Source organism: Lissotriton vulgaris, chromosome 7, assembly GCF_964263255.1.
Source record: "Lissotriton vulgaris chromosome 7, aLisVul1.2, whole genome shotgun sequence".
NCBI lineage: Eukaryota > Metazoa > Chordata > Amphibia > Caudata > Salamandridae > Lissotriton > Lissotriton vulgaris.
In genome coordinates, this window is record NC_141695.1 from 735025002 (window position 1) to 735033902 (window position 8901).

The following is an 8901-nucleotide window of genomic DNA, read 5'->3' on the forward strand; positions in this document are numbered from 1 at the left end:
CCTGGAAGGTGTGCTAAGTGGGGGCATGGTTTTGCTTGGAATTTTTCCTCAATATGTTCTGTTTCCTTGCTTGTGTCTGTAGGCTGGCGATTGCTACGTGGTCTGTTTTTGGGGTTCGCCTCGATGGTATGTGCCGGGCTTCCCTGCTATTGTTCAGTTCTTCCTTGCCTGCCTGCTTGGTGGGTGGTCACAAAGCCTTTTGTTTGCCCTATAAGTCTGTTGTATGTGTTTCCACCAGTTCTTCTGCGTCCCTTAGGGTTGCGGGTGATCAGATTGGTCTGGTCCTTTGTGCTTCCGGTGGTTCCAGGATGACAGGAGTCCTATGGTCTCCTCTCTCAGTTTTCTTGGCTGTCTGGCCCCAAGGGGTGCTTCCTGATGAAGGACTGGGTTCTTTAAGACCCAGCGGTGCCAGGGCACAACACCTGAAACCTTCGTGGGTAACCTGCTCCGGCGTACGAATCACAGAGACACGGGACACTTCCTTCGACGTCAAAGATTCAAGGTTTATTTGCTGCAGGGAACACAGAGATCACGACAAGTACACCACGTGCAACTTGGGGAGACTGCTTCAAATTGGTTCTGTGGATCGCTCCTTTTATACAGTTTTTACCCATAGGATAACATTGAACACAAAAGTTTACAACCCGGTTCCCATCATTAGCCCCCAGAGGGGTCGCTTTGGCCACTTTGAAACACATGAGGTCCGGAACATAAGTGCGGAAACATTTGGCGGTTCCCAACTGTAAAAACCATCTTCCCACCATTAGCAAATTCCAATCAGCAGTAAAACAGATCGAAATAGGAACAAGGACAGGTGTAGAGGAAGACGGAGACAGTGGGGAGATCGGAAAGGGTGTCAAAGGGGAGGTAACGGGAAACACGAGATACAGGCATCAAAGGGACGTGCCTAATGAGATGCACGGCTGAGACAATAAGTCCGTGCAGCAAGATGAGCCTCGAGCGGCGCCATCTGCCTTACAGTAGCAACCCCCTTGTCATAAAGACATTCACAAAGAACATGTGTCTTCCGCAGATATCTTGGGAGTCCCAGGGTCGCGAAGCGGACAACGTCCGTTCGCTGGCTACTTGAGGGCAAGAGACAAAATGGATGCCGTATCTAAGATGGAACCCGTGGGTACAGATGGAAAACCCACATAACAAACGAACGGTTTAAGTTAGCACAGCGAAACTGCGCGCACTTACTAAACTCGTCATTTGCGGTTCATAGATACCAGACTCGACCATATTCGTACGAGTCGAAAAACACCACTTACAATTGTCACGGAACCTCAGACGCTCCTTTTGCCCTCATGTAGGCAAGCACTAGTCGGAATCATATTCGATATTCATCAGACCATCGAGATGTTGCTGTAGCATAGCTCTGTCCAACCGAGTCCCCTTGGTAACAGGTGGTTGTCTCATACACGTTGTAGCACAAAGGCCACATAAGGCAGGACCACACTGCACACAAAGGCAACACGTGAACAGGAACACTACAACGACTCCGATGATCATCAGAATTTTCCAACCCCAAGTCGACATCAGGCCCCAAAACCATCCAAGTAGCGTCCAATCCCCTACATCCACGTGTATGGATTCGGAGATCTTATGCAACCTCGAGATGGCTTGATAGACAGTAGGAGCATTATCTGGAATGAAAATGCAGCAGCTCGAATGGATCACCTTACATACCCCACCTCGATCTGCTAAGATGACATCTAAAACCATACGGTTTTGTAACGTCATAAGTCTCTCCGCCTGAAGTTCTGTGGTGATATTACCAAGGGCACTGGCAGTAATATTAGCTGTCGATTCTACCACCCGAGTCAACTGTCTCAGGTTCCTACTATTGACCATAGGTCCCCAAAACGGGAGGAAACCCTTGAAAAAGTCTCCTGCCTCTTGACCGGCAGTATCCTCTTCGCTAATTACGCCTCGTACAACTCTAGTCTTATGATAATCGGCATCTACAGTAAACGTCGGAGGCAACAGATTTGCAATGAAACATGAGCCCATGAAGTCAGCGGGCAACCATGTGTATGCACGATCATAACAGATAAAGTATGTACCCTTGGCAGCCAGAAACACAGGGGACGAGGACATCGGCAGAATGTAATTTTCAGTGCAAGCACTCGCTCCAAGTCGGGCTTGCGATCTTCGGCCACGACCCATAAGACAAAAATTACCAGTGTGGGGTACGACCCATATCGGAGGCGAGCTTTTAAGCTGCTTTTCGCTAGTGAACACACTATATTCACCTCTACTTAGGACTCTATAGGCTTGTACCTCCTCTTCGGGAATGAGCGAGGGATCATAGATATCACTATCTAAATCCTCTATTGCTATCGACAAAGGTTTTTGATACGAGGTAGGACCAGAGTAGGGGGAACGTGGTTCTCGAATGGGGTGGAAACCCAGTGCGCTTCGAAACATGGTTTGAAATGCTCGAGCTGACCCTTGGGAACTATACGGTAACACCAGATATGGAATTCCCTTATCTGTAGTATGTGGCATCAACCCACACACCCAACAATTAGTAGTGTTAACCACTAACTGATGCTGATGGAGGAGCTGAATAAAGGAATTGTTGCGGAATTCTACACGTCTAGCCTGCTCGTGTTCGGGTAACATATGAAAGGAATGAGGAGAAGTAGTAGAGGTAAGATTAGGGTAAGGAGTAGGAGTAGGTGTAGGAGGTAAGAAGTAAGACATCGTGTAATACACCCCACCCGCCAATAATGCAGAAGCAGTCAAAAACAATACAAACAGTTGGAATATGAAACATTTGGTACGACTGAGTTGCTGCAGCTTGAATCTGTAGACTTGAGCTCCCTCCAAATCATTCAGCTTCGAGAATGCCATTCCCTACGACCGTCCGCAACGTTTCTTGACGCACTTCGTTCTGTGCAGCAATAGTCAATCCCTAGGAGTTCCCAGGAACCGACGGCCTTTAACCTAGCGTCAAGACCTACTATCCAGAAGGAAGTACGCGCGCGGCCCTACGGCCTTTAATGCACAATATGTGTATATGCAAAAACAAAGTCTCTCAGCTGTGGAAGCAAAAATACAAGGAATGAAGTTCAATATATATATATACAAAAATAATTACAGTAATACGAAAATTCAAAACTGATCACGGGAAAACGGGATAATGCAGTTGTCAATACGGCAAAGCAAGATCTTTTTATTTGTCCTTAGTGCGAGATCGCAAAAAGTATCGGGTTTTCCCAGGACGTGTCTGCTCGTCAAACAAAGGATCCGTTGAAGAGACAGCGTCCTGCTGATCAGTTGAGTGTTCTGGTCTTGAGTCTTTCGATGCTAATTGTTCGACAATGTCTTTCTGCTGCGCTGAGGATTCTTCAACAAGCTGTGCGTCGCTAAAAGGCACAAACGCCGACAAGGTTTCTGTTTCAGATGACGCAATGCCTCTCCTTACCCACGGGTCTGCCGGCAAGGGGATGGGGACTCGTTTGGTGTGCGTAGCATGCACCCAATTCTTACGTCCCTCGAGACGAACGGCAGTCCTCGTGGCCAGGAGCACTTGATAGGGTCCGGTGAACCTCGGGTCCAGGTTATTTTTGCGTGAAAAATTCCTTGTCACCACCCAGTCTCCGGGCTGGAGCTGGTGGCCTGGACCCTCTGTCTGCGTCGGCAATGCGTCGTAAACCTGTTGGTGAATTAACCTCAGTTTAGCAGTCAAGTCATGTAGATAATCGATCAACATTGGGTACTCAAGATCAGAAAACATTCCTGGCCTAGGAACCCCCCACACATTCGCAGGACGGCCGAACACTATTTCATAGGGACTAAGCCCTACTCGGGAGTGTACAGTCGCCCTAGTTGACAGTAATGCTAACGGTAAAGCGTCAGGCCACGAAAGACCAGTCGTAGCCTGAATCTTCGCTAACTTTAGTTTAAGGGTGCCATTGTACCCTTCAACCAATCCAGCTGACTGGGGATGATTGGCGCTGTGGAATTTTTGATTAATTCCAAGGCCCTTACACACACTCTTCATCACACTCCCAACAAACTCACTTCCGTTATCTGACCACACGACTCTAGGCATTCCATACCGAGGAAAGTATTCCTTCAGTAGGATTTTCGCAGTAGACAAAGCAGTATTATCTTTGAGGGGATAGGCCTCAATCCATCGGGAGAATGCGCAGACCACAACTAAAACGTATTTCAGGTTATTGCATCGCTCCATATGGATGAAGTCCAATTGAATCACCTCAAAGGGATACGAAGGGGGAGCAAAACTGCCAGGAGGAGTTGGGGTTCCTTTGCCAGGATTGTACATTATACACACCATACAATTCTTCACCAAACGTTCAGCACATTTTGTAATACCATCATTCTTCCACACAGGAGCCAGCAACTTACAAATACCTTTCGCGCTAATATGTGCTAACCCATGCGCCATTGTCACAACGGCCAGCACATACGCATCAGGCAACAACCATCTTTTCTGATCCGACAAATCAATCCAACAACCATTCGCATCCAACTTTCCCGTACTTTCTTTCCACTTCGTCTTTTCAGTCTCGGTGGCCTCATTCTGAATTGCTTTCACACTCTCGATAGTATCCTCACACATACTTGATTCTGTAGGCCACCTAACCGAACTCGTCACATACATTCGAGTGCTAAGGTTCCGGGCAGTCTCCTTAGCAGTCTCGTCCGCAAACGCGTTACCACGACCAACATCATCCGTCACCTTACGATGCGCACTACATTTAACAATCGCAACTTGCGTAGGCAAAGTCAATGCATCCAAAAGATCATTCACAAGCTGGCCATGCTGTATCTTCGTACCGTGCGACGTCAAGAAACCTCTCTCTCTCCACAATCGTCCAAAGCTGTGAGCAACACCGAACGCGTATTGGCTATCAGTAAACACATTCACACGTTTCCCTTTCGCTAACACACATGCTCTAGTAAGAGCAATCAGCTCCGCAGCTTGGGCAGAATTCTGATTCAACCTTGCAGTCTCAACAACAGTATTCAATGTTACAACAGCATAAGCAGTAGTCACATCGCCATTCGGCAACTTAAAGCATGACCCATCCACATACAAAGTACCATCCGGATCTTCCAATGGGGTGTTTTTAAGGTCCACTCGACCTTTTGTTTCCTCTTCAGTCCTCAAATAGCAGTCATGTTCTGCTACTTCATCTGACTCTGTACTAATTGGTAACAAAGTTGCCAGGTTCAGAACATTACAACGTTTTATCTGAATGTGGCTTGCCAAGAGCGTCAATTCGTACCCAGACAACCTCGCACTCGTCAAGTGCTGAGTTTTCGTTCGATTCAAAAGAGTATCGACTGCATGCGGAACCATCACCGTAAGCATATTATCCATGACCAATCCTGCAGATTGTCGGATGGAGACCGCGGCTGCCGCTGTTGCTCGTAAACAACTCGGCAATGCTCTAGCTACTGGGTCCAAGGTCGAGGAAAAATATGCACATGGACGTTGCTTACCACCAAAAGGTTGCGTTAAGACACTCAAAGCACAACCTTCCCTCTCGTGAACATATAACGTAAACGGCTTACTGTAATCAGGGGTACCTAACACAGGAGCCGAACACAATGAATCACGCAGTTCAGAAAAACTTTTCTGACATTCTTCCGTCCATGGTAAAGGAGTTGAAACATCCTTGCACGTAAGAGCCACCAATGGTTTCGCTAGCAATGAAAAATTAGGAATCCATTGCCTGCAGTACGACGTGATACCTAGAAAGGCACGCACATCTCTTTGAGTTTTTGGCACAGCCATTCGCGCAATTGCTGCAATTCTTTCTGGGGTCAATCTCCTTCCCTCCTTTGACAATAAGTGACCTAGATAGGTAACTTCTTGACAACAATATTGGAGTTTAGAAGGTGACACCTTGTGATTTAATTCACAGAGATGTTGCAGCAACGACACCGTAGCAATTTTGCAAATGTCCTGAGTATCAGCAGCCACCAATAAGTCATCGACGTATTGGATCAAGGCCGCACCAACCGGCAACCTAAACGCATCCAGTTGACCCTTCAAGGCTTGACTGTAAATAGATGGACTTTCACAGTAGCCCTGAGGAGCGCGCTTGAACCGGAAGCTACGTCCACCGAGAGAGAAACCGAAAAGGTCCCTGCTCTCCTCGGCAATCGGGATGCTGAAAAACGCATTTTTCAAGTCAATCACCGAAAACCATGATGCAGAAGCCGGAATCAGAGTCAGTAGCGCCGTGATGTCAGGCACAACGGGAAATTGAGGAACCACAATTTTATTTACCTCCCGTAAATCGATAACAAAACGATAAACAGGCGGTTTTGAAGGATCGGTACGTTTAAGAATGGGCAGCACAGGGCTGTTGCACACGTTTCCCCGAGTCTCCTCAATAACATCTTTCTCGATCAAATCATAGATGATCGCCAACAGTGCTCGTTCACCATCAAGGGAGATACGATATTGGGGAATACGTGGCAATCGCACATTAGATTTCAACTGAACAACATAAGGGGAGATATCAAGCAGGCCCACGTCATTTGGACCTGTTGCCCACAAAGACGCAGGAAGAGAACTCAATTCCGGTGGGAGCTTATCGAGGGACAAATACATAGGAGAGACAACCCTCTCTCCTAACGTAAGCTTTACACCCGCAGGAGAACAATACAAAGTTGCGTACAAACGTTTAAGCAAATCCAGGCCCAAAAGATTTTCACCACAACCCGTAGTCAAAATCAACGGAGCTTCTAGCTCACGTGGCCCAATTTTAAGGGGCAAAGGGCGAGAAACTGGATTGCTAACAGGGGCGCCAGAGAATCCAACGGATACATTTGTTAAGCCAGACAAAGGTGCGCCAGGGAGTTTCGAATGTATGATAGAACTTTTCGCTGCACCAGTGTCCAACAGAAAAGGCTCGACGACGCCCGATGTAGCAACTGCGACGTAAGGCCCTCTCTGATCAACCGGAACTGATACCACTCCCTCTCCTTGTCTATGGCTGTCCTAGTAATTACTGTCGTCAGTTCCCTGATCGACGTAATAATCGTCTACATTGTACTGCGCAGATCGTCCTTGCGATGATCCACGTTGATCGAAACAATTATTAGAATTAGACGAGTTGTCTGAGCGATCATTCTGAGCACCACGACCTCTACCACGTGATGTTTGCTGTGAACCACCACGACCTCCTCTAGATGAGTTACCATTGTTACGTTCATTCAAAACAGGGCAATTGAATTTAATGTGTCCCTCCTGTCTACAATAAGCACATTGATTGTACCCTAACGAGGATCTTTGGGAGGAGGAGTCGTTACGAGTTTGGGATCTGTTCAATTGTGGCTGTGACCTATTCTGTTGCGAAGTATTCTGATTTGACCGCGGAGGATACGCTTGTTGCAACAACACTTTAGTTTTGAGCTCTTTCGTCTTTTTATCAGCACGATCGTTCTCTTCTTTCTCCCTATTCTCATAGTATTGTGCCGTAGCCAATATCTGAGCCGAAGTAGAAACGGCCCATGCACTTACCGAATTTCTCAATTTATTGCTCAAGTCGGGCAATAAATTTGAAACAAATTTATCCACAAACAATCTCTGACCACCCTCAGTACCCATATCCTGACCACTATGGTCGATGAATGCCTCCTCAAACCTCGTAAAGAAGTCGGAAACACTCTCATCTTTCTTCTGCTTACAGGCTGACAACTTGTCCCAGTTCACCTTCATAGCTGGCATAAGTGTTTTCATTAGCGTAATAATTCTTTGAGGAAGGTCAAGAATCAACTGGTCGGGTTTAGTAGCAGCTACTTGTCCGGCGTCTGCCGCTACAATGGCAGCCCAAGCACCACCTAATTCAGCCAGGTGATTTTCCTGTCGAATCTTTGCCCATACCGGTTGCGGTACGACATTGCCAAACAACATATCGATATCGGCAAGATTCATTACCGTAGCATTTACAAGCTGTGATAATTCTTTGTAATACCCTGTAGGGTTCTTGCGTGGGTCAGGCAAAGATTGCTTCACCTGTAACACTTCCGAGCGTTTCCATGGGAGATGTATCCATACTCTCTGGAAATGCGCCAATGTCGGAGGATTAGCATTAGGATTAGCTGGTATCCAAACCGGCGGGACTTCACGCATAGGATATTGGCCAGACTCGTCTGGTTGTTTTTCAATATCCTCAACAAACAATGCATGAGGGATTGGAGCGGGACGAAGAGATAGCAATCGTTCAACAGCACGTCGAACATTAGTATCCACTATCAGTCCATTTGCGAACTGAAGCTGGAGATCAGACAGGGCGGTCAGCACCTCGTCAGGCGCATCGGCCGCTATTTGATCATAAAGGAACTTGCACATTTCGTTAAACACATATCTCTGGGTTGGTATATTGAATTGGCAAAATGTTTCGAGGACAACACGGGGTGGACACCTAAGAGGATTTACCATCCAACCCATCGCCATATTATATAACGCAACGCGTTCTCTGTTTCCAGGAAGCTGGCTACGTCTCTGAGGACCATCGGAACCAGCGGACCCATGAACAGGTCCGAGCGAATGAAAGAAACTAGCCGCAAGAGGAGAATTGCGACTACGAGTAGAGGGAGAAGCATACGATACAGGACTAACAAGAGAAGGAGTAGAAACAGTAGCAACAGCAGGGGTTAACAAAACAGGAGCAGTAGCAGGAGCAGTAGCGGGAACAGGAGTATGTGGAAGCGGAGGAGCAGTAGGGATAGCAACAGGCAAAGGAGCAGGAACAGTCGGAAGAACGGGTGCAGGTTGAGGAACAGGCGGAGGAGGAATAGGCGGAGGAATAGGTACGGCAGGGACCACAGGAGCTGCGGAACCCTGTACGTACGGAGGTGGCGACTTCATGAGATAAGACATCAAGGGATCCTCAACTGGCTCTT